Raw genomic sequence first — 27,529 nt, 5'->3', positions numbered from 1 at the left:
TAGACCAAATTAACCCTCATTTATTAACTAATGGGTCACCCCACTAAAGCCCATAGTCACACTCTCCTCACTGTAGATATATTATGTCCACATGATTTAACCATAATTAGTAAGTCGACCCTTCATAGGTTGTTTGTAATAACGGCTAGGTCAATTATTTGTTTTGCTCCCGAGATTACGTCTTATTCCTCAAGTTCCTACTGAACCTTTAATGAACAACTAGTTTATGATCCAATCACTAAACCAAACTCTGTCAACCCAGTGAGAGGGTGAGGCGCCTTGTTTAAGACCTGGATTCAGTACTTGAGATAACGACCTTTCTCCTATCCCTAAATCGAGTAGGCGTGAACTCAGTCTTGCACCCTATGTCCCCAGCTATCTATTAGGTCTTACCCCTTAAATGGGAAGTTTATTGAGCCGGTTCTGTTGAGCCAACCCTCAGCTATGCAAATCTGAGGATAATCTCGAATAAACAGAAGGTCATAATTAGCTCAAGATTAAGATCGAGTTACTTAGGTCATCTAAGTGAAATAGTCAATCTTATATAGTAAACAACGTTATAAAGTAAGAGTGACTTATTTCTTGGTCCGATCTTATGCAAACTCATTACATAGGATGCCCCCACTTCTCACCTCATAACATGTACGAATTAGGATCACATCGTATGTAGAACTTTACAACTGTTTGTAACAACTACAGTGTATGCCGCATCTAATAGTGTTACCAGAATAAGGTACCCAACCTTATTCATGTACTATAGATCATTTTGACTATTACTCGAACCTGATCTACTCTCATGTCTCCACATAAAGCTCAAGTACTCATGTAATAGTTATGGGTCTTCGTTTATTGGATTTAGACTTTCATATATACAATTTATAAAATCAATAATAAGTTTATTGATTATAGAAAATATTTATCATTTTATAAACTGCGAGTTTTAGGATATAAAATCCAACAGTAACTACAAAGGTATAAAGGTTATTACCCTAACTGTACTTACGAGCGATATGTAGAGGGTTATCGCATTGTTGATTGGTTGATATGGACCCATATTATATATGTAGTAAGAAGAGTTTAGTTGTCGGTCTTTAGTGGAGTGCCTGGCAGTTAACAGATGGTGGATCCTGTAACTAAAGAGTTTAGACAGTTATTCACGTACCGTTGGAGCTTCGAGCTACAGGTCCATAAGGTCCCTTTGGTAGTTCAATGGATTCAAGTTTAGTATCAGTTCTTATTGTTGATTTGAAATATTCAAATTGACAAGAGGAAAAAACGATTATATATGATATGATCGGTGTGATGTATGAGATACATCAAGTGGAAGATTAATGTAAATGAGATTTACATTAAGGACCATGAAATAGAAAAAGAACTATGGTTTATATGTTTCATGAGATTAAATATTAAAACTATAGGTTATAAATATATTATGGTAAGTTGGTTATCATATATATTTATAATAATAATAATTATTGGATAATTATCTCTTTTTCTCTAATAATCAATTGAGTGGGAGGTTATTGATAGTTTCATGGTAACTGTGAGATAAAAAAAACATTTTCCTAATTTTAGTAGTTGTTGTGAGAATTTCTATTCTCGAAAAAAGTTCTCACGATATAGCTGTCAAGTGGATTAGATTCACTAAACGATAGCTGAAGAGAGACTAAACGATCGTGGAGTGACACTACACGATAGTTCACTCAACTTGCCATTAACTAAACGATCACGGAGCTTTTGCTAAACGACCGCACAACATTTGTTAAACGATTGGGCATCGTCTATACGATAGACCTTTGTCATCTCCCACTTGCTCAATTATTTACACGATTGTTTTTCCTCCGGTCTCTTCCTCTATCCAAGTCCACACAGATCCCACCGTTCTGGATTATCACACCGAGAATACCAAGGTAGCCATTGTGGTAGTTTCGTACTCAACTGGACATAGTTCGAGGTTCTTGGAGGTCGTTTGCTATGTTTGTGATTTTGGAGATCACTGAGTTTGTAGTCGTTGTGATCGTGCTGTGGTGTGGTCGAAGTATTCGAGCATTCGTGATTGCTGTCTTGCTGTTTGAACAAGCGTTCGTGATCAAGGGAGATTGAAGATGAATCTTTAAAGGTATGTATAATCCTATCCCTTGATCTTATGTAAAGCATGTTATAATTTCGTTTTGTGCATGCCCGCTTAGTTTCCGTTTCTTGATTGTAATTTTGTAAGTTCATATATGAATGTAATTTAGAATGATCATTCCACTGCTAATGAAAATTCTCACATCCGATTTCCTTCACTCCTAAGCTAATTTTGACTATGGAAAGCAATAAAAACGAGGGGTTTTGTTGTTTGGATCGAATAAAATAACATGCATGAAACTAAAATGCAAAGGGTAAATATGATCAACGATTGGAGTCAATCTGATTTCTAGAGTAAGAGGGAGAATTCTATGCAATTTCCTTCATGAAGTTCATTAATTAAACAAACATTCCATTCTATGCATGCACAACTACTAAATCAATTTGATTTAACTAGTGTCTACAAAGACGGAAACTAATCAAAACCAAAACAATTAAGCATCCGAAGCATTAATTAAGGTTGGAAAGTCATTCCCTAGTTAAACTATATGCTTTTAATTCTATTAGGTTCCATAGCATCCATATAGAAATTAAATTCATATGCATGAATATTGATGATTCAATTGTGTTGATTAATTCATTGGACAACCTTATTCAATTAATCAAATTGTTCTTTGAACCTAGGTTGAACATGCATTACTAAGAATCTAGTCCAACTTACAAATCAAAGAATTCACATTCAATCCTATGCTACCGAGAAAAATTCAAGCATAAGAGAACACAAGGAAACACACGAGCTCGAAATTAACTAGTTGATCCAAAATATAAACGCAAATCTAAATTAGATCAAGATTCAATGAAAGTATAAAATTGAAGAATATTAAATCTAATTATAGAAATCTCAAGAAATTGAACATGGAACCTCTTACTCAAAAAAATTAGATAGGAATTACCTCATAAATTCATAAAAATTTCAAGAAAAAGATCAAATCCACCAATTACAACCCAAAAGAAAATAAAAATCTAACTTATCGATGCTGAAAAGATAAAGGAAAAGGAAGAAAACTAAGCATCTCCTCGGCTTCCATCAAAATCTGCATTCAAAATTAACCCTAAAACGAAGAAGATATATATAAAAATAAGTGCATCGTTGCGATGCTGAACATAACATTACAATACTCTTGTCGATCCAGGTCTCGAGCATTAAGGTGGCTTTGCAGCACTGTTTTGAGGTTGCGTTGTGCATGCCCTGATTTTGAGCTTTTGTTAATCCTCGCGGCATTGCGATACTAAGGATAGCATTTCAAAGCTACCATGTACCCATGCTTACTGCCTTCTAACATCATGCCATAGCATCATGCAAGGGTTGTGATATTATAAGTCAGGGGCAAATTCGTAATTTTTATGAATTTTTTCCAAATTGATGTATCCGAACTCCAATTTTGCTCCTTTTTGGCCGTTTTTCATCTAAATGATGTCTTTGACCCTCAGGATAAATTTACCTACAAAATAGAATAATTAACATTAAAAATCCTTTTACGAATCGAAATTATGCTAGGAAATATAGCTCTTTTGAGAGCTATCAAACACCACTAACTTAATTCTTTCTCATCCCAAGCAAGGTAAAAGCGTACATTCAAGCAAAAATGATCATTCGTTCAAAAAAATTCTTGCTCAAGTTGTAAAGGTTGTTACTCTAGTCTCAGCAGTCAATTAGGATGAAATTTACAATCAAGAATGAGATTCAATTACAATCAATCAATGAAGTGCAGTTTTTAAATTGTTTCTAAATCTATTCATGCATGAGTGAGACTAGAGTCTTACTAGTTAAGCTTGCACATCCAGGAAAGATTTTATAAGGTTCTCAATCCGTTTTTTCTCTACTCTGGTTTAATTATAACAAAACAGAGGGCAACACTAAAACAAGGGTGCCAAATTCAAGCACACAAAACATAAAGGGCATTTCTTTTACCTAGAGAGCTAGTCTTCACACTCAACCGCACGGAATCTATCCACTATTTTCTCACGGGGCCCTAACTCGACATGGTGGAGGTAGCTCTTTTCACCTCTATCCATACATATGCACACACACTTTTTTTTTTCTGCTAGCTAGCATTGCTTTTTTTTTTCCTCTCTCTTTTTTTCACTCTTATTTATTTTATTTTTTTTACTTTAACTTAACTTTTTTTTTAATTCACGCACACTAGTCTTTTTTTATCCACAATGTCTAGTTTTGCTCTAAGACAAGTAGGATTACTCTTAATCAAATTCGCCTTTCGAGGTGACAACAAAACTCCAAACCTAATAACACAATTCTAAGTACGCAAGAACAATGATTTAAAAATGAATTAGAGATAAGAAAAAATTTTAAGTTAAAGTAAAAAAAAAAAAAAAAAAAAAACCAAACAACAGAGCAAGAGAATAATTAAGGACATAACCATTATCCAAGCACAGCGCTCAAGGACCCCAAGCTAATATAATATATAGAAGATATACCCTACCCCCAACTTAAAATGATGCATTGTCTCCAATGTATCTCTAAACTAAACTCTATGAAATAAAAAGTACAAGGGAGTAGAAAGACCCTTCTGATAACATTTTCGTGTAAGGGGTGGTGGGTAGAAGGCTACGCTTCATCATTTGATTCTCTTTCTTCTTCTTTTGAGTGGTAAGAAGAGTCACCTACAAAAGAAAATAAAAACTAAACTAAGAAAAAACAATAAAAAAAAAAGCAGTAAATTAGTTCACAGGCTCCCTCTAAGAAGAGAAAATTTTTAACGTTAGTTGCTCGATATGACCCGTTTCCTATAAGGTATAAAAAAAATTCTCTTATTTCTCCATCCTTTCTTGGATGAGTCGATATAGGCCAAAAAGGTTATAAGGTTTCTCATCTTTTGAGAGAACCAGATAGGTCTTTTTAGTTTTTCAGATTTATAAAAGAAATAGAAAATAAAACAAAGACTCAAGAACTGACTGTGTAAAAAATAAAAACTCTGACTCGCAAGGAAAAGATGAGCAATATACGAAAATTAATGAGATGCCAAAGGGAAGAATAGAGTAAGGCTTGGTAGCCTCTAACTTTATTACCTAGGGCTCTTCTAGATGAAGCCCGGGCTCATACTTAACCTCACTAACTTGTCCTTGGTATGACATTGGATATGCATCTTCATCATCACTTATGAAAGGATAGAATTCCTCAACGAACTCGACCTCAGTAGTATAGACATAGTGTAGCTCTGGTTGGCTCTCCAATGGGGGCATGGAATTTGCAATCTGAGAAACAGGATCCATCTTAACTGGCATGGGAGTTTGAGGCTCCAGGTGAGACTCAATTGACTCCTGCTCACACTTAGAATAATCATTAGCAAGTTCACACATTATAGAATTCAATGGCATACCTTGATCAGAAGATTGATGAATCAGCTACTCAACATAAGGATCGATGTCAGCTACTCCATTGCTCAGCTCGGTAGTCTCAGAAGATGGTTGGAACAAGGACTCTTCAAAACTCCCAACTGATTTAGTAATTTGAGAGAAAGGTCACTAAAATTCTAGAAATCAACTCTAGCTTTAGATCTGGAATAGAAGCCATTCTGCTGGTAACTTGAAAATTCTTGTTGGCCATCGGGGGATTCCTGCATAAACTCACAAAAGTTGTTAGAAAGTTCCCAAACAAAATCATCTAATGAAACACTTGAATAGGCAGAAGAAGCATGCATCAAAATCGGGGTTTGGCTAGGTAACTCCTAAGGTAAATAGGCATCGCGCATAGGACCACACAAAAGCTGAAGACATGCTTCGGATGGTTGACCTTGAAGTGAATATATTTGACATGTCTCAAGCTCCCAATTGCCTTTAGCCAAAAATTGAAAAAAAAGAGGTTAGTTGGGATACTTGATCATGAAGCTCATTAATTTTTCTTACCTCTTGTTCTTCCTCTCATTGAGTCACTTGACTCGCAAGAAGCTGAAAATAGAAGTTAGTATCATCCGCCGTAATAAAACAAGTAGACACAAGAAAAGAAAAATATTTTTGGTGTTTTTAATGTTTACAAGTCAAATCTTACTAAAAGAAATTAATTGGCTTGCCTCTCTAGCAACGATGTCATTTTGTTGATCAGGAATTTTTTTGTTACCCAAAAGCCCTAACTAAACAAATAAAATTCATACTTCACCGAACCACTACTTATACTACTAGATAGCACAAGTGGCAAATACGGGGTCACACCACAAAGAGTTCAAAAATTAAATCTCTCCTAAGCTAAATTTGACTGCGGAAAGTAGAAAAAACAATGGGTTTGGATAGAATAAAATAAAATTCATGAAATTAAAATGAAAAAGATAAATATAATTAAGGATTGGAATCTATCTAATTTCTAAAGTAAGAAAGAGAATTCTATGCAATTTCTATCATGGAGTTCATTAATTAAACAAACATTCCATTCTATGCTTGCACAACTACTAAATCAATTGAATTTAACTAGTGTCTAGAAAGGTCAACAACTAGTTAAAACCAAATGAATCAAGCGTCCTAAACATTAATTCAAGTTGGAAAGTCATTCCTAATTATACTATATGCTTTTAATTCTATTGGGTTCGATAACATCCATATAGAAATAAAACTCACATGCATGAAGATTGATGATTCAATTGTGTTGACTAATTCATTGGACAACTTTATTCAATTAATCAAATTGTTCTTTGAACGTAGGTTGAACATGCATTACTAGGATTCTAGTCCAACCTATAAATCAAAGCATTCACATTCAATCCTATGCTATTGGGATAAATTCAAGCATAGACGAAAACAAGAAAATGCATGAGCTCAAAATTAACTAGCAAAAGATATGTAATTATGATAGGATCGTCAATCTAACACATAAACGCAAATCTAAATTAGATCAAGATTCAAAGGAAACATAGAATTGAAGAATATTAAATCTAATTAAAGAAATCTCAAGAAATTGAACATTGATTAACCTCTTACTCAAAGAAATTAGATAGAAACTACCTCATTAATTCATAGAAAAATTTAAGAATAAGATCTTATCCATCGATTACAATCCAAAAGAAAATAAAAATCTAACCTATTGATACTGAAAAGACAAAAGAAAGGGAAGAAAACTAAGCCTCTCCTCAGCCTCCATCAAAATCTGCATTCAAAATTAAGCCTAAAATGAAGAAGATATATATATAAATAGGGCACAATGTTGCAATGCTCTTGTTGATCCAGTTTGTGAGCTTCATGGTGGTGTTGTAGCGCTAGTATGATGCTGCGTTGTGCGCGCATTGATTTTCAACTTCTATTAATCTTCATAGCTTTTCGATACTAAAGGTAGCATTGCAATGTTGCCTTGTATCCATGCTTACTGCTCTCGAGCATCATGCGAGGGTCGACGCTGTGGGTCTGGGGCAAAATCATAATTTTTGTGAATTTTTCCAAATTAATGCATCCAAACTCCAATTTTGCCCCTTTTTAGCTTGTTTTTAATCTAAATAATTTCTTTAACCCTCGAAATAAATTTACCTACAAAATAAGATAATTAACGTTAAAAATCCATTTATGAACCGAAATTAAGCTAGGAAATGTAGATCTTTTTAGATATATCAAAGATGCTTGACCAAGACAAAGATGCCACTGATATGTATCGGTATCAGTGACGACAACAGAAATAAATGGGAACACGAGTGGCTGAGAGGACGTGAGCTCAAATAATCTTCCCACCTTATGACCTATATCAGTTGTCTAACCTGTCCGCGGATCCTGAACCTGACAATCATGAGAAGATAAAAGTACGGTTAGACCAAGGTCACACAATTGACCAACAAAGGCATGGTTAAATGTTAAATTGGGAAGATGATAAGTATTCGAAAGATTTATGGTAGGTGTATCAACAGTGCTAATGTAGGAAATAGACATGTGGTTACCATCAGTTGAATGAGCTGTGGGAAGTGATTTGACAGGCATCGAGGAAGACAATAATGTTATATTTGAGGTAATATGATTGCAACAAACTAAATCAAGGAGCCAAGATGTACCTAGTATGACAACAAGAGTAGAGGAATTGGAAGATAGCACATATTTCAGTAAATCCTTAAGGTCACTGATATGGAGACTCGGAGGAATGAAAGATGTCACATTCGAAGAGGTGGTAGAAACAACAAATATGGGGAACCAAAATTTATAAGAGTTATTTGACATAGGGGTGTAACCTAGGGGGTGAGGTGGTTGGGTAGGACAGTTGTCCAAAATATGACCACATTTTTTGCAATACTTGTACTAAATGGTAGGGCAATTAGTAAACTTATGACCGTGCAATTTACAGTTTTTGCAGAAAGGTGGACTCATCGGAGAATGTGGATGAGTGGTTGCGAGAGCAACATACGATGATAGAGAGGTGACTAGGCCAAGTCTTTTCTCCCCAGACAAAATTTTTTAGATCGCAACATTGAGAGATGGCAAAGGATTGCGATGAAATAAGGCAGCACGAACAGACTCATATTCTGGCCAGAGTCCCATAAGAACCTTGATGTGTCACATATGATCAGGACTAATTTTGGTCTGGTCTAACTGAATCCAAATAAACTGGAGAATAACAAAGTATTCATTCATAGATTGCTTGGCCTTCTAATTAGTACTGAACAGAGTAGTGTGTCACTGTTAATAGTGAGCTAAATCCATAGTTTGGAACCATTTACACTGAAAATCCCAAAGTTCTTTACTAGTATTGAAGCCATCAAATTGGGTATCTCTAGCAGGGATGGAACTGTTACCCAACCAAGTGATTATTTGGTGATTTTTTCTTTTCCAATCCTCTAATCTTTCAACAAATTTACTATCTTCTTCAGTAGTGCCTTTGAGAGGTTTGATGATTTTTCGATAACAATCTGTCATAGCTTGCGACCAAGAAAAAAAAAACTCTTCATTTGATAATCCCAAGTGATGTAGTTGGTGCCATCAAACGTAGTGCTAATAGGACAAAATACGTCAATTTTTTCCCTTACGGAAAGAACCAAAGAGGGAAAGTGAGATACACTATTTTCTAACCTTTACAAACCACTATTGTGCATATCTGGTGAGTTCACAAATCACTATTTTGTAACCCTCAAGGTCAATGGCTATCAATTCAAGGTCAGCAGAATCTGAAGAGGCATGAACAGCAGGATGATGTTGTGATTAGAATCGACGTGCATCTGAACGGTTGAACGGCAGGATGAACAGTTAAAGGGCGTGAATGGCTGGGGTAGAAAATCAAAGGCTGAATAGATCGGTACCGACGTGCAGCTGGACGATGGAGGAGGTCAAACGGCTAAAGCTACGATCCATGGCTGGGAGGTTGAACATCGAAAGATTGAATGTCGAACGGTTGAAGCTACGATTTAGGAATAAAGTCGTGATCTGTGGTTCAGATAGAACGATTGAGGCGACAGATCGCACGTGGATTAGGCTAGGACAGGATGCCAGGGTGCTCGTCGGGGCGGATCTATGACTTGCATGAGCCGGACACTCTCATCATCGCTAGATTTAGGGGTTTCATAAGCAAGACAGGCAGATTTTTGCTAGATCTAGCTTGTACAAACTAAAAGATGGCAAGAGCTCAACTACAGCAGAGGCTAACCTTAATTTATTTTGGACTCTGATACCATGCGAAATGTTTACTATACTTTTATATGTCGTATCATTAATGAAAAAATACAACCATAAATATACATATGAGAATACCTTAAAATAGATACTAAATCCTAACAAACAACCCAAGTACATTAAATCAAAACATGAAATTACATAATTATTTTAACAGGCCTGACGTTTGTCTAGAGAAAGTGCCATGTATGCACTGTGTCACAATCGCATTTTCGGAAGCTTCTCTTAGTGATTGTGCGGCACTTGTTTCCACTGACGACCAAGTCAGCCAATCCGAATACGGAACGCCGATGGCATACAGGGTACCTGTTGCAACCTCCACCCCCGTTTTAAAGAAACTGGTTTTAGAAAACGGATTTGGAGAAAAAGGTTTTTGCAAGCATTTTTTAGTATACAAGTAGAGAAGAGAAAGATTGTAATAGGCTAGAAAGCAATGAGAAACAACAACAGCTTTATAACGTACTACTCCCAGTATGGGAAAGTAATGATTAGTCTTATCCCCATATAGTGCATTTTGAACAAAAATCCAACTGGCACTCTTGGATATGCAAAAGGGTGAGCGGTCACTTACAACAAAAATACAAGGCAAACTAACTTAACTAATGCAATACATGACATGAAAACATGATAAAAGGGGGTTGGATTGGGCATGCGGCCATGGGCAATAGGCCTTGGACAAGCATGACTGTGACATTCTCCCCCACTTAATTGGTTGATGTCCCTGTCAACCAACCAAGCTCAAACTTAATGATCGCTGAAGCAACATTCTTCTAGTCCTCCGCACGTTCCCAATTGATTTCTTTGTTGGGGAGGTCCTTCCACTTCACCAAGAACTATGTCAATTCTCGTCTTGGTCTTCCAATATGGCGAGTACGTCTATCCAGAATTTGTGTGACTTCCTTCTCAACTGAATTCTTCATCTTGACAGGTGGGTGCATCAACATATTCCACTACTCGTCATTAGAATCGAGGTAATATGGCTTTAGAATACTCACGTGGATAACAGGATGGATCTTCATCCACGAGGGTAGCTGAATCCTATACGAGGTTTTCCTGACCTTCTCAATCACCTCCACTGGCCCTTCATATTTTCGTACTAGATGTTGGTCTCTCTGGCCTCGAAAATGGAATTTTTTTGCTCGCAACTTGATCAACACTTTGTCCCCGGCTTGGAACTCGAGGGGCCTATGCTTTTTATCAGCCCACTTCTTCATCCTTCTTGACACTTTTTCTAGACAGGCGTGTGCTATCTCAGAGGTTTGACTCTACTCCTTGGTGAAGTTATGCGCCTGAGGGCTTTTGCACACATTGGGATGGACCACCAGATGTGGCACGAGTGGCTGTCTACCGCATACTATCTCGAAAGACGTCTTTCCAATTGCGGATCTTTGCTGACTATTAAAGCTAAACTAAGCAACATCTAACAACTGGATCTAGTTCTTCTATCTAGCGTCGATAAAGTGACGCAGATATTATTTGAGCATGTTGTTAAAGCATTTAGCCTGGCCATCTGTTTGGGGATGGTAGCTAGAGGAAATGTTCAACGTAGATCCCAATATCTTGAACAATTATGTCCAAAAGGTCCTAGTGAATCTCCCGTCTTGATCATTAACGATGCTCGCGGGGACATCCCACAATTTCATGATGTGTTTGAAGAACAATTGGGCAGTTATAAAAGCTGTACACATCTTCGGCATTGGGATAAATGTGGCGTATTTTGAGAACCGATCGATGTTAATAACGATCGATTCAAACTTTCCAATGTTGGGCAAATGGGTGATGAAGTCGAGGGATACACTCTCCCATTGTCTAGAGGGCACAGGTAAGGGCTCTAACAGACCCACTAATTTTTCCCTTTCGACTTTATCTTGTTGGCAGACAAGAAAAGTCTTGGTAAATTGCATGACATCGTCTTGAAGGCTCAACCAATAGTAACCTTGTTTTAAGAGTGCATAAGTTCTCTGCCAATCGTTATATCCTGCCTATAGTGTGTAGTGACACTCTTTCATCAGAGATCTTCGTAGCTTTTCAGATTGAGGAATGTAGAGGCGGTTGCCCTTGGTGTATAGTAGGTCGTCTTCCTCCAAAAATTGGCGTGTCTTCCCCTCTTTGGCCAACTGGATAATGGCCTACACCGATGTGTCATTTGGAAAGTGTGCCTTAACAATTTCACGCACTGTTCCATTCAACGTACTTGCTTTTAGGTGTGCGAGCATGCACAGGGTCGTATGCTTACTCTTCTGGCTAATGGCATGGGCCTTTTGATTGCATTTCCCCAATCTATGCTCAGATCGAAAATCAAACTCTGCTAAACACTCCTGCCATCGTGCCTACTTTGACAATAACTTTGGCTGAATTAAAAAGTGGCAAATGGAGCTGTTGTCTGTCTTGACTACAAATTTGGTCCCTAAGAGATACTATCTCCAGGCCCTCAAGCAATGAACTATCGCCAACATCTCTTTCTCGGATGCAACATACCTCTGTTCTACATTATTCAATTTCCTAGTCTCATATGGGATGGGGTGTCCGTCTTGAAGGAGAACACCACCCAACACAAAGTCAGGAGCATCAGTTTCAATGTTAAAAGGTTTCAACACATAAACAATTTTGAGGACCGGTCCTTCAATCATCACATTTTTCAAGCCCTCAAAGGCGGTTTAACATTCAGAAGTCCAACTCCAATGGTTATCTTTCTTCAAAATCTCGGTCAATGGTCCTACTCTTCTGGAGAATCCTTCTACGAACTGCCTATAGTAGATGGCTAATCCGAGGAAGGATCGTAATTTTGTCACAGATGTTGACACCTTCCAATCTCTGATAGCAGACACCTTACCCTCTTCCATGCCTATCCGATCACATTTAATCACATGGCCAAGCAAATTTATGTGCTCTTGAGCAAAGGAGAACTTCTCTCTCTTTACGTATAGCTGGTTTTTCCTTAGTTTTTTTAAGACTAGTTGGAGATGGTACTGGTGGTCTTCCATCGAGGCACTATAGACCACGATATCGTCTAAATGTACTATGAAAAATTTGTTAAGGTATTCGTGAAACACCTGATTCATCAGAGTACAGAAAGTTATTGGAGCATTGGTGAGGCCAAAGGGCATCACATGAAATTCAAAGGCTCCATACCTCGTAACACAGGTGGCCTTTGGTTCATCTCCTTCAGCAATTCGAACCTAATAGTACCCCGACTGTACGTTCAGTTTTGAGAAATATCTAGCGCCGTGAAGCCGATCAAATAAGTTCATAATGATGGGAAGGGGTACTTATTACGAACTGTGAGCTTGTTCAAAGCTCGATAGTCGATGCATAGCCGAAGGCTTCCACTCTTTTTATTTTGAAACATCATTGAGGCCCCATAGAGGACTTTTGTTGGTCTAATAAACCCTACATCCAATAGCTCGTCTAACTGCTTTTGAAGTTCGGCCAACTCTAGTGGGGCCATACGATCTGAATTCTTGGCGGGCGACTTCGCCCTTAGTAGCAGCTCGATTTCATGGTCGATCCCCATTCGAAGAGGCAAAGGCTTGGGCAAACTATCGAGCATGACATCACGATACTCTTCCAAGATATATAGGATGTCTCAAGGGACTTCCTCTTCTACAGTCTCGACTGATTCGATCGAAATGACCATGAACGTGGGTTCATCGTGGGCAAAGTCTCTTTTCAGTTGGAGAGCTGAGATCATTCTTACCCTGTTTGGTTGTTTGATACTGGCTTGAAACATGGTGGGTGTAGATCCAGCAATCACTAAGCACTCGGCAAGGCGCATCGGTATAACTTTGTGTTCGAGTAGGAATTCCATCCCCAACACTAAGTCAAAATCATCCATCTTAACAATTATGAAGTCAGCAAGGCCTTTCCAGTCCCCTAACTTCACTGGCGTTCTCTTCGCTAGCCCGTAATAGGCAAAGCCGTAGAGTTCACGACTTTCATCTTTCCAGCATCTCTTTCCCAGGTTAAGTTCAGACGATGGGCTTCTATTTCAATCATAAAGTTTTGAGTCGCCTCAGAGTCGATCATGGTGCTCTTAGCTGATCTCTAGTTGACCCAAGCATTCACATACTTGAGTCCTCTTTCCAACGGCTCCTTCGTCTCTCCCATCTTCTTTTGGAGCGCATATAAGAATTTCAATGCCTCCATTCTGGGGTTTTCACTCTCAACTCCCAGCTCAATTTTAGGTTCGCCTTTTTCAGCCTTGTCTTCTGAGCTTGAGCCAACGTGGCCTGGAAGCCATTAAAAGTAGTTCGATTTGGATACTCGCCCGCTGTATGTGGTCCTCTACATATGAAACAAGATAGTCGGTGATTGTAGTTGTTATACTGTTGTGGTAGCCCTCACCAATTGTTCCCTGATCTCGATTGGGAGAACTTATGGTCTCCCCTAGTGTTCTTGTCTCGTACCCTAGCTCTAGGAGGGCTAGAACGACTGTTTCTATTCCCACCATTTGAGGAAGTCGGTTGTTTCCTCGCGCCTTGAGAGTCTATGCTAAGGTCATATAATCCTTTCGATGCCACATAGGCATAGAGGAAATCTCTTACTCTCTGTTCATATAGTACATACAGTTTCGACTTTGCCCATGGTTTCAGCCCTTCGACAAAACAACAGACTTTTTCTTTCTCGGACATGTCATGTATGTCTAACATGAGTCTCGAAAATTACTTCACATAATCCCTGGTCTCTAGTGTGACTTTCAACTCCTCTGTCACGGTGTTCATCGCCTTGAAGTATTGCTCAAGGTCGAAGATAAAGTTCTCTAAAGCCTTCGCTNCTTCGACAAAACAACAGACTTTTTCTTTCTCGGACATGTCATGTATGTCTAACATGAGTCTCGAAAATTACTTCACATAATCCCTGATGTTGCCCGTTTGTTTCAACTCTCGGAGTTTTCGTCGGGCCACAATCTCGACATTCTCAGGAAAGAACTACGAACGAAGTTCTTGTTTCAACTTATCCCAGGTATCTATTGTACAACACCTTTCTTGTATATCCACAAATCGTGATCTCCACCACAGCTTTGCATCCTCAGCTAGATACATGGTCGGTAGTGTGACTTTCGACTCCACTGTCACGATGTTTGTCACCTTAAAGTACTGCTCAAGGTCGAAGATAAAATTTTCCAGGGCTTTCGCTTCTCGCACCCCACAGAAGGGTTTTGGTTTCAAGATTTTTATCCTGCTCACTTGCATTGCTCTCTCAGATGGGGCTTGGTTTCCTACAACTCAGATCATGAGGTTCACCCTCGCACTCACATCCGCAATCTTGGCTCTAAGATGTCAAGGGCCGATCAAAAATCTTATGACAGATCAGTTACCATCTGAATTTTTACTTTCTGAGAGCCATCCAACTCTTTCACACGCTCCTCTATGTGGGCAACAGAGCCCGTTGAGCTATCCCCACGTTCAAAATTGTAAGATCGTGCAGCTTATGTCTCTAGGGTCTCCACCCTTATCATCAATTCTCTGATGGGTAACCCGTCTATGCAGTCAACTACTGCATCAATTCTGTCGGCTTTCTCGGCAACTTCTTGCATGCAAGTTTCTAAGAAATGAATACTATCAGGGACTTCCTTCAAGTAGAGCATTTTCTCTTCCATCTCTACCAGTCTATCCACATGGGATTTGTTCAAGTTCTTTGTCGCCGACATGTTTACTGATTTTTCCCTCTATGAGTCGACTTGGCTCTGATACTAACTGTCACAATCGCACTTTTGGAAGCTTTTCTTAGCGATTGTGCGGTACTTGTTTCCGCTCACGAATATGTCAGCCAATCCAAATACGGAACGTCGATGGCACATCGGGTGCCTCTCGCAATCTCCACCCCCATTTTAGGGAAAACGGGTTTGGAGAAAAAAGTTTTTGCAAGCGTTTTTTAGTATATGAGTAGAGAAGAGAAAGATTGTAGTAGGCTAGAAAGCAATGAGCAACAGCAATGGCCTTATAACGTACTCTCCTGGTATGGGGAAGTGATGATTAGTCTTAACCCCATATAGTGCATTCTAAAAAAAAGCCAACTGGCACCCTCGCATATGCAAAAGGGCGAGCGGTTACTTACAACCAAATCATAAGGAAGGCAAACTAACTTAACTAATGCAATACATAACATGAAAACACGATAAAAATGGGTCAGATCGGGCATACGGCCATGGGCAACAGGTTTTGGACAAGCATGACCGTGACACGCTGCGCACATTTTTGGATTCTCTCGAAGAATCTCCTCAGTCAAATACATGCATCATTTTCTAATCATCGACTTTTCACATTCCAACGTCATCATCAACATCTATATATTAATAAGTTTTTTAAAAAAATTAATTTATACATTTAGTATTGTGTCCCTAACATATGTATTATTGGGGACAAATTATAAATTTGGCTAAAATTTTAATTTTTAAAATTAGAAATAAAATTATAATTTTTCTTCTAATCTTCGAGACCAACTTTGTAATTTAACGTATTAATAGATCATATATAGACAAAAAGTGCATAATTAAACTAACATATTAATATGTTGAGAATCAAAAAATATGTGATCAAATCTCCATACCCCTATGTACTAAAAAAAATAAAAAAGAAAAAAAAACTTATTGTGTCTAATACAATTGTACAAATTAAAGAAAAAAAGTTAATTCAAAGCCTAAACTTTGATTCTGTATAGTCTAAAAAAAAAAAAATTAAAATCTTAAGGATCAAATAGACACAAACTAAAAAGATATATACATACATACATAAACTGAAAAGATAGATATACATACATAAATACGTACGTACGTACATACACACAGTAATTTTACCAAGTTCAAAATCTCAGTTAAACTAATGAATTTATTCAAAACTATGAAAATAGCCATTTTAGCTATAAACTTCTAAATTTATTATAGGGTTGTTTTTAAATATAGAAAAATAAATCAAAATATTTACAAGATATAGAAAAATTTTAGAACTATCAATGATAGACGCTTATAGACATTGATAGACTTCTATTAGTATCATTCAATATCACTGATAGAAGTCTATCAGTGTCTATCATTGATAGTTCTAAAATTTTGCTATATTTTTTAAATATTGTCAACAGTTTTAACAATTGAACTAATTTCCCTTTATTATATTTAATGTTCAACTTCTAAAATAATGTTTAACCTCTAAACTTTAAAAAATAGTTATTTTAAATCTCTTATTTTATTTTTCATAAAGTAAGAGTAAAGAATGTACTAAAAACTAACACGTCATTCTAATTCAAAATAACCATAACTAAAATGACAGAAGACAATCCCTTCCTTCTATAATGCCAAAAAAAGGAAAAGAAACATGATCATAGCTTCTAGTGATATTTAAAAAAAAAAAAGTTTAGAGATTAAAATTACATTTTAAAAAACAAATAAGATACATTCGGGTGAATTTCTCCTTGGAGCAAGTCATATGTTCGGAATTAGTAATACGAAAGTAGTAGTCAGGATAGTCCGACTGTACAACGATGTGCAGCGGCGTGGCGGTGCCGATCACCAACACTGTGGCAAGGCCATCGAATCTTTGAACCTTACAGATTTAAGCCACGACGGAGGCAATTTGAAATTGAAAGAATTTTTATTTTATTAATTAATGATGCAAAAAGAAAAGATAAAACAACTGGGGAAGGGAAAGGGAAAAGGTGAGGAGCATTTAGAGTCCATAATGAAGTTACATTTAAAATGATGGAGAGTGGGTTGCATATGTGTTTCCACCTCGGACTAGGGTTTACTTTTTCCTAAAGGCAAGACCATATTTTCCCACGTTATTCTCTCCTTCGTATCTTATCATTTTCCATAACTTTAATTCCTCATATACGGATAGAGACCAGGTCCCTCCAACTACATAATGATATGTTATTGTCTTTGCTTTTGGTTTCACCCAAAATACTCATTTGAATAGTGATAGTTATCCTCTCTCATAAATCCATGATTATCCTATTATTTAACTAATATGGGATTTTGGTCGCATTCCCAACACATACCCTTATATCTAATGTATATGTATATATATTATTATATTTATTTTACATTTTGAAGTTTAACGTCAAATCATTATTTATGTATGAAAATTTATTTTAATACATCCTTATTTTATATATTCAAATTATTAGAAAATAATATGAAATAGGCTGTTTTTTGTTCTTTTATTTTTGTGTACGAATTTTCTTTAAATGATAAACATGAAATTATATCAATTAGTAAAACAATTTAAAACGCATTAAGTTGAAGACTTGTACAACATAATACTTAAAAATAAATCTTTAACGTCACTTTTTATGGATAAATGAATAAAAGGAGCCTTGGAAATGCACTAAGTTTCACCTTATATAACGATAACATAACATAAAAAGTTTTCATCTTATATTATTGCAATTGTCCTTTTTTTCCTTTCATTTTATAACCAACCACAAACACCTACTTTTATTTACAGCCAACTACTAAACCAAACAACTAAAGCTCCATCTCCATCAATAAACACCTTCATCAATGGGTCACCATTTATAATTTACCACGAGCAATGCATGTGTGTATTCAAAATATTAAATTCTTTTCTGAAATATTATTCAATAAAGTTATTTTCCAAAATCACTTATGATTGATTTTATAAATTTATGTACCAAAAACATTATATTTTCCTACAATATGATTTTCTTTTGTTGAATGTTTTTTTTATTATATTTGTTCTAATTTTTTTTTTTTTTTTTGTACTCATATTCGTTGGATGGTTATTTAACATGTTTGTCATTGTCACCATTTGTGTAGTGATGCAATCGTCATCCACCATATATATGTTTAATGTCATCATAATTTGATTCTTCTTTATTGATTAGGATGATTATTTGGTCTAAAATGATGGTGTTAAACTTGGTACATTATTTGACGGTAAGAAAATTGTTATTCTTTTCTTGAGATTGTGAGGAGTATATGTTAAAAATAAATGACAGCAGTGTTATAGTATCTGTAAGAAAAAAAAGTGTGCATAGTGCATTCTAAATCTGTCATTAATTAGTAAGAAATCAAGAATAAAATAATTAAATCAAATCTTAAAATTTAAAATTTAAAAGTGGATATAAGCTTCAAAATTTAAAAGTGGATCAAATCTTATACCTCGTCTTGCAGGTGAGCTAGCAAGCAGGTTATCAACATCCTCAACACTTCCTACACTTATGACATCAACTGGATCGTCAACAGGCGTCTCTGGGTTCTTGACATAGTTCACAGCAGAAATGGCAATAACATTATGCATATTGGGCACTGGTTTCGAAGGAAGCTTCCCATACTGGGTGTCCAACCTACTGACTGCGCCGACCAGTTGAGAGATCTGAGAAGTTATACTACTCATATGAGAAACAATAGTCTTTTGGAACCTCTTCTAGTTTTTCTGAATTTGCATGGTAGACTCTGTCAGGCTTTTCACCATATCCTCCAAAGGCATACTCGAACTGCTCTATCCCTAATGTCCTTGGTTGCCCCATTGATTGTTGTACATCCCACCACCTTACTGATTTCTAGCATAATTTACCTCAGCAACAGGCTCCTAAGATTGCGACCTTGCAAAGCAAACCTGTTTCACAACAGTAGAAAGTTCAACAATTTTAGCTCTAAAGTCATTTACCTCTTGTGGAGATGTGGTCGATTAAGAGACACGATCTCCGGTCCCGAACTGCTTGTTATTCTCAACCATTGGGGAAATAAATTCCATGACTTGAGAGAGAGTTTTGTTCACAAGTCCTCCACCTGCAGCTGCATCGATGTTACTTTTCTCCGGCTACAGTAAACCCTCATAAAAGAAGTGAATCAGAAGGTGATCTAGGATCTGATGATTGAGGAAGCCAGTGCAGAGGCGCTTAAACCTCTCTTGATACTCGTATGAAAAATCTTCATGTCCCTATAAGGTGATGTAAATCTTTTTTTCTTATTCTAGAGGCTATCAGTATGGTCTCCTACCCAATCAACATTAAGGTATCCAAGGAAGAATCAAGGATGACTGAAAGGAGAACTAAAGACCATGCCCTAGTGTGCCTTTAATATAATGTAGAATACGAAGCACAACAGGTAAATGAATAATGCGATGAGCTGGCTTAAATTGACTGACAACATGAACCGCATAGGTAATGTCTGTCCGTGTCATGGTTAGGTAGATAAGATAGCCAACAAGTTTTCGATACAAGGTTGAATTCACAAGAGGAACACCATCAAAATAAGAAAGACGAACATTTGAATCCAATGGTGTTGGTGAAGTGACAAAGTCAGTGGTGACAGAATGAGCTAAAAAATCAGAATCATATTTTGCTTGAGATAAGTAATATCCATTAGGGAAAGATGTGACCTAAAGGCCAACAAAATAACTAAGTTGTCCCAAATCTTTCATCTCAAAGTGTTCTCTTACGTAGCATTGTAGATCGGATATGGTTTGAGGATCATTGCCAGTAATAATAATATTATCCACATATAAAAGAAGAAGAATAATGCCATAAAGAGTCTTACGAGTAAAGAGTGTTGAGTCATGAGACTAGAGGTAAACTCAAGTTTGGTGACAGTGGAACTGAAAGATTCAAACCAAGCGCGTGGGGCTTGTTTTAGTCCATATAATGCACTATGGTCGAAGCGGATTTCGTCGCCCAAATCTGGACCAAATAATTTATTCCTATCCACCACAACAAAATTCTAGTGATAGTAGCAAGACTTGGTCAAACACAGAGAGCGCTCAAATTCTTAAATAAAGTGTTTTTAGTCCAATGGTAACTAAATGGGGGGTTTTGTGTAAGTCGTTTGGTTGTAAAAGAAGTTAAATTGCATAAAATGAAATAAAATGCAAAAATTTAGTTTGAGAAAACCTAGCTTGGGTTTTGACAGATTCACGTATTTAATATATTCGATCACAAGATTCTCATTACTAGAGATATGCAATTAATTTTACCTAATCGAGTTAATTGGAAGAACGAGGTAATTCAACCTAATGAACTAATTAGACAAATTTAAATCGATGAACAACATGAAAAATTCAAATTGACCTAATTTTATTAAGGTCTAGGGCAAAGCTATGTTGAACATTCAAAAAGGAACCGCCTTAATTAAACACTTGTTGATTTGATCCTAGGTTGGTTAGAACAATGCTCACCTAGATGATTTGCAAGCTACCCTAACCTATTGCTTCCAATTGATTAACAAAAAATTAAATATCACACATCAATTATTAATCGAAAGTAATAATCATAAAATTCCCAAGCATCATATCTTATAATCATAAACATTAAAAAAAGAATCGAATTCAAAATTACAAAGAAACATTAGTTCGAAACATCATAAACAATCAAATAGGTGAAAAATCTAAAAGACTCAAGCTAGATCGAGTATCTTAACCCATAATAGTCATGGAAAACGCCAAGGTAATGTTTTGATACATTCTCAAACTGAAACAGAAGAAAAGTGGATAGAAATTGAAGTAGGAGATAGCTAGAATTGTCAGAAATTGAGACTCTTGACCTAGGCGGCATAAACAACATTTTATAGTTTTAGCGCCAGCGTTGCAACACTCAAGTCGCAAATAAAACCTCAAGCATAAAGCAAGCACAGGGCAAACATCGTGACGCTGCCCTGCATCCGTGTGTTCTGCCTTTTAGCGTAGCAATATGGTCTCGACGCAGCGACATAGGGGCATTTTAGTCATTTTTTCTCCTTTGAAGCCAATGCTCAACTTACCTCCAATTTGCTTCAAATTAATCCCATTTAACTCCAAATGCTTGATTCTACCTCCTGAGTGCTCAATACCTACAAAATAGCAAAATAAACTCATAAAATCCTAGGACAATCCTGAATTAATTGAATCCAGAACATTTTCAGTGCTATATCACGGTAAAGAAGACATACTTTTTGAGGTGGAGGAGAGGTACCAAGTGGGGGCTTCACATACCTCTTTAGGTAGAGTGTGATTGGGACAACATTTTTAACATCCATTTTAAAAGGAGACCATTGTTTAGCAGATACTATGATCAAAAGACTCCGAATAGATGTCGTTCGGGCAACGGGAGCAAAAGATTCCTCAAATCAACCCGATACTCTTAAGAATACCCTTTAGCCACTAGACCGGGCCTTATAACGTTCAATGGAACCATTAGTGTGTGTTTTCATTTTATAGATCGACTTATATTTGAATGGTTTCTTGTCAAGAGGTAACTCAACATAATCCCAAGTATAAGGTTTTTCTAAAGCCTAAAGTTCCTCATTTATTGCTTCCTACCAGAGAGGGTTAGTACAAGCCTTATGATAAGATGAAGGTTCGACTAAAGACATGAAAATGGAAAAAAAGTGAGTCTTTGAGATGGTGAGGAGCTTCTCTTACCCAGATGGATTGGTAAAGGGGTATAGGTTCAGGTTTCGCATCGAGAGTACACAGTAAATTTGAGAGTGCAATGGTGGAAGAAGATTGAATAAACTCTAAGATAGGCAGATATGGAACGCTCGGGATCGGGCAAAGAAGCACAAATAGGAAATAAATTGGTGGAGGGATCAGTAAAGAATGGAGTAGGGGATAGCTAAGAAGCATGAAATGGAGAAAGACTATAAAACATACGATGTTCCCAAAAAGTGACATGACGAAAAGTATGTAACCATTAGAAACCCTTTATGTCCAATTCCATAACCAAGAAAAGAACATAGACAAGCACATAGTTCAAGTTTGGTATGTTCATGAGGATGTTGTAGAACAAAACATGCACATCGAAAAATTTAAGATGAGAGTAAGAGGAAGAAGTACCTTGCAGTCGTTCAAAGGGAGATAAGTTGTGAATAGCAGAGAAAGGAAGACGATAGGGTAGCCTCACCCTAAAACTTCTTGGGGCATGATGTAGAGAGAAGTTGAGCACAAACAGAATCGAGGATATGGCATGTTTTCGTTCGACTCATCCATTTAGTTGAAAGACGTAAAGATATGAGCATTGGACAAGAGTGCCCTGTTGTGCGAGAACATAGAGGAGGTGAGAGTTCTTATGCTCCATTGCATTATCTATACAAAGGATTTTGATGGTTCGAGAAAACTAAATATGAACTATTTTAGAAAACTCAATGTAGATTCGGGGTAAAGAAGAACAACTCCTATGAACATCTATCCAAGTAAAACGAGAGTAGCCATTAATAAATAACAAAAAAATATAGATAACAATTTACTATAGGAGCAGGAGCAAGAGCAGGACCCCAAGCATCATAATGAATCAGACCAAATGGTCTATCATATAATGAAGCTGAAGCGGAAAGATAAAGCATGTAGCTTTGTAAGTTTGCAAAGTAAACAGTCAAATTAACTAAATTTCGAAACATTATTCGAAATACCAACATAACTTAAATTATAAAGCTTACTAGAAAATTAAACAAATAAAATTTATACTTCACCGAACTAGTACTTATACTACTAGGTAGCACAAATGGCAAGTACAGAGTAGAACAACACAACGACCAAGAATTAAATCTCTCCTAAGTTAATTTGACTATGAAAGCAATAAAAACAAGGGACATTTATTGTTTGGATAGAATAAAATAACATTCATGAAATTAACATGCAAAGGGTAAATGTGATCAACGACTGCAGTCTATCTAATTTCTAGAATAAGAGGGAGATTCTATGCAATTTCTATCATGGAGTTCATTCATTAAACAAACATTCCATTATATGCATGCACAACTACTAAATCAATTCGATTTAACTAGTGCCTAAAAAGGCTGACAACTAATCAAAACCAAATCAATTAAGCTATATGCTTTTAATTCTATTGGGTTCCATAGCGTCCATATAGAAATAAAATTCATATGCATGAATATTGAGAATTCAATTATGTTGACTAATTCATTGGACAACCTTATTCAATTAATCAAATTGTTCTTTGAACCTAGGTTGAACATGCATTACTAAGATTCTAGTCAACCTATAAATCAAAGCATTCACATTCAATCCTATGCTACCGGGGTAAATTCAAGCATAGACGAACACAAGGAAACGGACAAGCTCAAAATTAACTAGCAAAGATATTCAATTATGATAGGGTCGTCAATCCAACATATAAACGCAAATCTAAATTAAATCAAGATTCAAGGAAAGCATAGAATTGAGGAATATCAAATCTAATTATAGAAATCTCAAGAAATTGAACATGGAACCTCTTACTCAAAGAAATTGGATAGGAATTACCTCATAAATTCATAGAAATGTTCAAGAAGAAGATCCGATCCATCGATTACAACACAAAAGAAAATAAAACTCTAATCTATTGATGTTGAAAAGATAAAGGAAAATGAAGAAAACTAAGCATCTTCTCGGCTTCCATCAAAATCTGCATTCAAAATTAACCCTAAAAGGAAGAAGATATATATAGAAATAGGTGCAGTGTTGCAACACTGAAGATAGAATTGCAATGCTCCTGAATAATCCAGGTCTCGAGCGTCGAGGTGGCGTTGCAAAGCTGTTATGACGTTGCATTTGGCGTGCACTGATTTTGAGCTTCCGTTAATCTTCGCTGCATTGCGACGCTAAGGATAACAAAGATGCCCTGTATCTATGCTTATTGCCTTCTAACATCATACTGTAGCATCGCGAGAGGGTTATGGCGTTGTATGTTAAGGGCAAAACCGTATTTTCTGTGAATCTTTTCAAATTGATGCGTCCAAACTCCAATTTTGCTCTTTTTTGGCTCGTTTTTCATCTAAATGATTTACTTGACCTTTGGGATAAAATTACCTAAAAAATAGGATAATTAATATTAAAGATCCATGTACAAATCAAAATTAAGCTAGGAAATAGAGCTCTTTTTAGAGTTATCGAACACCCCTAACTTAATTCTTGCTCGTCCCAAGCAAGGTTGAAGCAAACATTCAACCAAAAATAATCATTCGTTCAAAAACATGCTTGCTCAAGTTACAAAGGTTGTTTCTCTAGTCTTAACAGTCGATTAGGATCAAAATTACAATCAAGAATGAGATTCAATTACAATAAATCAATGAAGTACATTTTTAAAATTGTTTCTAAATCTTTTCATGAATGAATGAGCCTACAGTCTTGCTAGTTAAACTTGCACATCCCAGAAAGGTTTTATAAGGTTCTCAATACACTTTTTCCTCTACTTTGGTTCGGTTATCAACTTTAGACATACAAAACTTACAAAACAGAGGGTAACACTGAAACAAGGATGCTCAAGCACACAAAACGTAAACGAAATTTCTTTTACCTAGAGGGCTAGCCTTCACACTTAACCGTAGGGACCTATCCACTATTTTCTCATGGGGCCCTAACTCAACATGATGGAGGTAGCTCTTTTGACCTCTATCCATGCACACATACACACTTTTTTCTGCTAGCTAGCATTGCTTTTTTTTTTTTTTTTTTACTTTAGCTTAACTTTTTTTTTCCTTCACGCACACTAGGCCCTTTTTTTAATCTACATTGTCTAGTTTTGCTCTAAGACAAGTAGGATTACTCTTAATCAAAAGTGGGCTTTTCGGGGTGACAACAAAAATCAAAACCCGATAATACAATTCTAAGTACGCAAGAATAATGACTTAAAAATTCATGAGTGACAAGAAAAATTTTAAATTTTGGGTAAAAATTATGATTATGCTCTCCTAATATTATTTCATCTAAATTTAATCACAGGAAAAATGCGTTATAAACTATTCATTACAACAACCAAACAATAGAGCAAGAAATAAATTAAGCACACAAGTATTGTCCGAGCACAACGCTCGAAGACCCCAAGCAAATATAATATATTGAAGATATACTGCACCCCCAACTTAAAATTATACATTGTCCCCAGTGTACCTATAAACTAAGCTTTATGAAATGAAAAGTACAAGAGAATAGAAAGACCCCTCTAATAACATTTCCGTGCAATGGGTGGTGGGTAGAAGGCTACACTTCATAATTTGATTCTCTTTCTTCTTGTTTTTAAGGGTAAGAAGAGGCACCTACATAAGAAAAACAAAAACAAAAACTAAGCTAAGAAAAAACAATAAAAAAAAACAGTAAATTTGTTCACCTAGCTCTTTCTAGGAAGAGTGAATTTTTAATGTCGATTGATTAACATGACCCGTTCCCTATTAAGGTACAAAAATATTCTCATATTTCTCCAGTCCTTTTTTGGATGAATCAATATAGCCTGACAAGGCTATAAGGTTTCTCATCTTTTGAGAGAACTAGACAAGTCTTTTTGGTTTTTCAGATATTTAAAACAAATAAGAAATAAAACAAAAGACTCAAGGACTGACTCTATAACAAATAAAAACTCTGACTCGTACGAAAAAGATGAGCAATATACAAAAATTAATGAGGTGCTAGAGGGAAGAAGTGAACAAGACTTGGTAGCCTTTAACTCTATCACCCGAGGCTCCTTGAGATGAACCTCAAGCTGGTACTTACCTCACTAACTCGTTCATGGTATGATAGTGGATATGAATCTTTATTAGCACTCGTGAAAGGATAGAACTCCTCAACGAACTCGACCTCAGTACTATAGACGTAGTGTAGCTTTGGTCGACTCTCCAATAGGGCCATGGAATTTGCAAGCTGAGAAACAGGATCCATCTTAACTAACATGGGAGCTTGAGTCTCCATGTGAGACTCAATTGACTCCTACTCACACTTAGAATAATCATTAGTAATCACACATTATAGAATTCAATGTCATACCTTGATCAGCAGTTTGAGGAATCAACTGCTCAACATAAAGATCGATGTCAGCTACTCCACGATTAGCTTGGTAGTCTCAGAAGATGGTTGCAACAAGGTCTCTTCAAACCTCCCCCAATTGATTCAGTAATCTGAGCAATAAGGTCCTTGAAATTTTGAAAATCAGCTCTAGCTTTAGATTTGGAATAGAAGCCATCCATGCTGGTAACTTGAGAATTCTTGTTGGCCATCGAGGGATTCCTACAGAAACTCACAAGAGTTATTAGAAAGTTCCCTAACTAAATCTTCTAAATAAATACCTGAATGGGTATAAGAAGTTTTAAGTCCACATCCTAAAATTGCCTTTCAGCCAAAAATTTAACAAAAGAGGTTAATTGGGATACTTGATCATGAAGCTCATTAATTTCTCTTACCTCTTGTTCTTTCTTTCATTCAACCGCTTGCCTATTAAGAAGCTTATAATAGAAGTTAATATCATCCATCATAATAAAACAAGTAGACACAAAAAAATTCTTTAAACAATTTCAATGGAATTTTCATTTAGATGAAATATTATTAATTTTACTAATTAAAACAATAATACACATGAAATTTAAAAACAATAATACACATGAAATTTAAAAAATATAATTAAAATGCTAAATTCTCATAATTTGTAAAAATTAAAATTCAACATTTAAAACATCATATCTTAAATGTTACAACAACTAAAGAATTATAGTAATAATAATCTTGAACTTAAACAATTAAAATATCCCTAATTATCTTAATAAAGTCTACAATATTAATATATATATATATATAATTTATAATTATAATTGATAATTTATATTACAAAGTCGCAGGCGGGGCGATAATATGGGGTAGGCCAGGGTCGGGGCCGACGACGAGGAATATAGTTCCCGTCCCCGACCCCGAATTGTGAATGGGGAAAAAATTTCTCACTCCCTCCCCCATTCCCCATGTATTCAGGGATTCCCTGCCCCGTTTGAGGTGGGTCCCCGCAGAGCCCCACCTTCATGAACTTTTTGGACATCTCTAGCTGTGCGAAGAGACTTGACAGGCATGAAGGAAGACAATAATGTTATATTTAAGGTCATATGATTGTAACAAGCTGAATCGAGGAGTCA

General features: G+C 36.3%; 1 pseudogene; it reads right to left on the bottom strand.

Moving 5' to 3' along the window:
• Positions 1 to 19,200, bottom strand: part of LOC120077343 — a 37,509-nt pseudogene extending 18,309 nt beyond the window's left edge.
• Between the last annotated feature and the right edge of the window lie 8,329 nt (positions 19,201 to 27,529).

The sequence above is a fragment of the Benincasa hispida genome, chromosome 1 (genome assembly GCF_009727055.1).
Source record: "Benincasa hispida cultivar B227 chromosome 1, ASM972705v1, whole genome shotgun sequence".
NCBI classification, from domain to species: Eukaryota; Viridiplantae; Streptophyta; class Magnoliopsida; order Cucurbitales; family Cucurbitaceae; genus Benincasa; species Benincasa hispida.
Note: the sequence above shows the minus strand (reverse complement) of the source record. Positions and strands in the feature narration are given on the sequence as shown.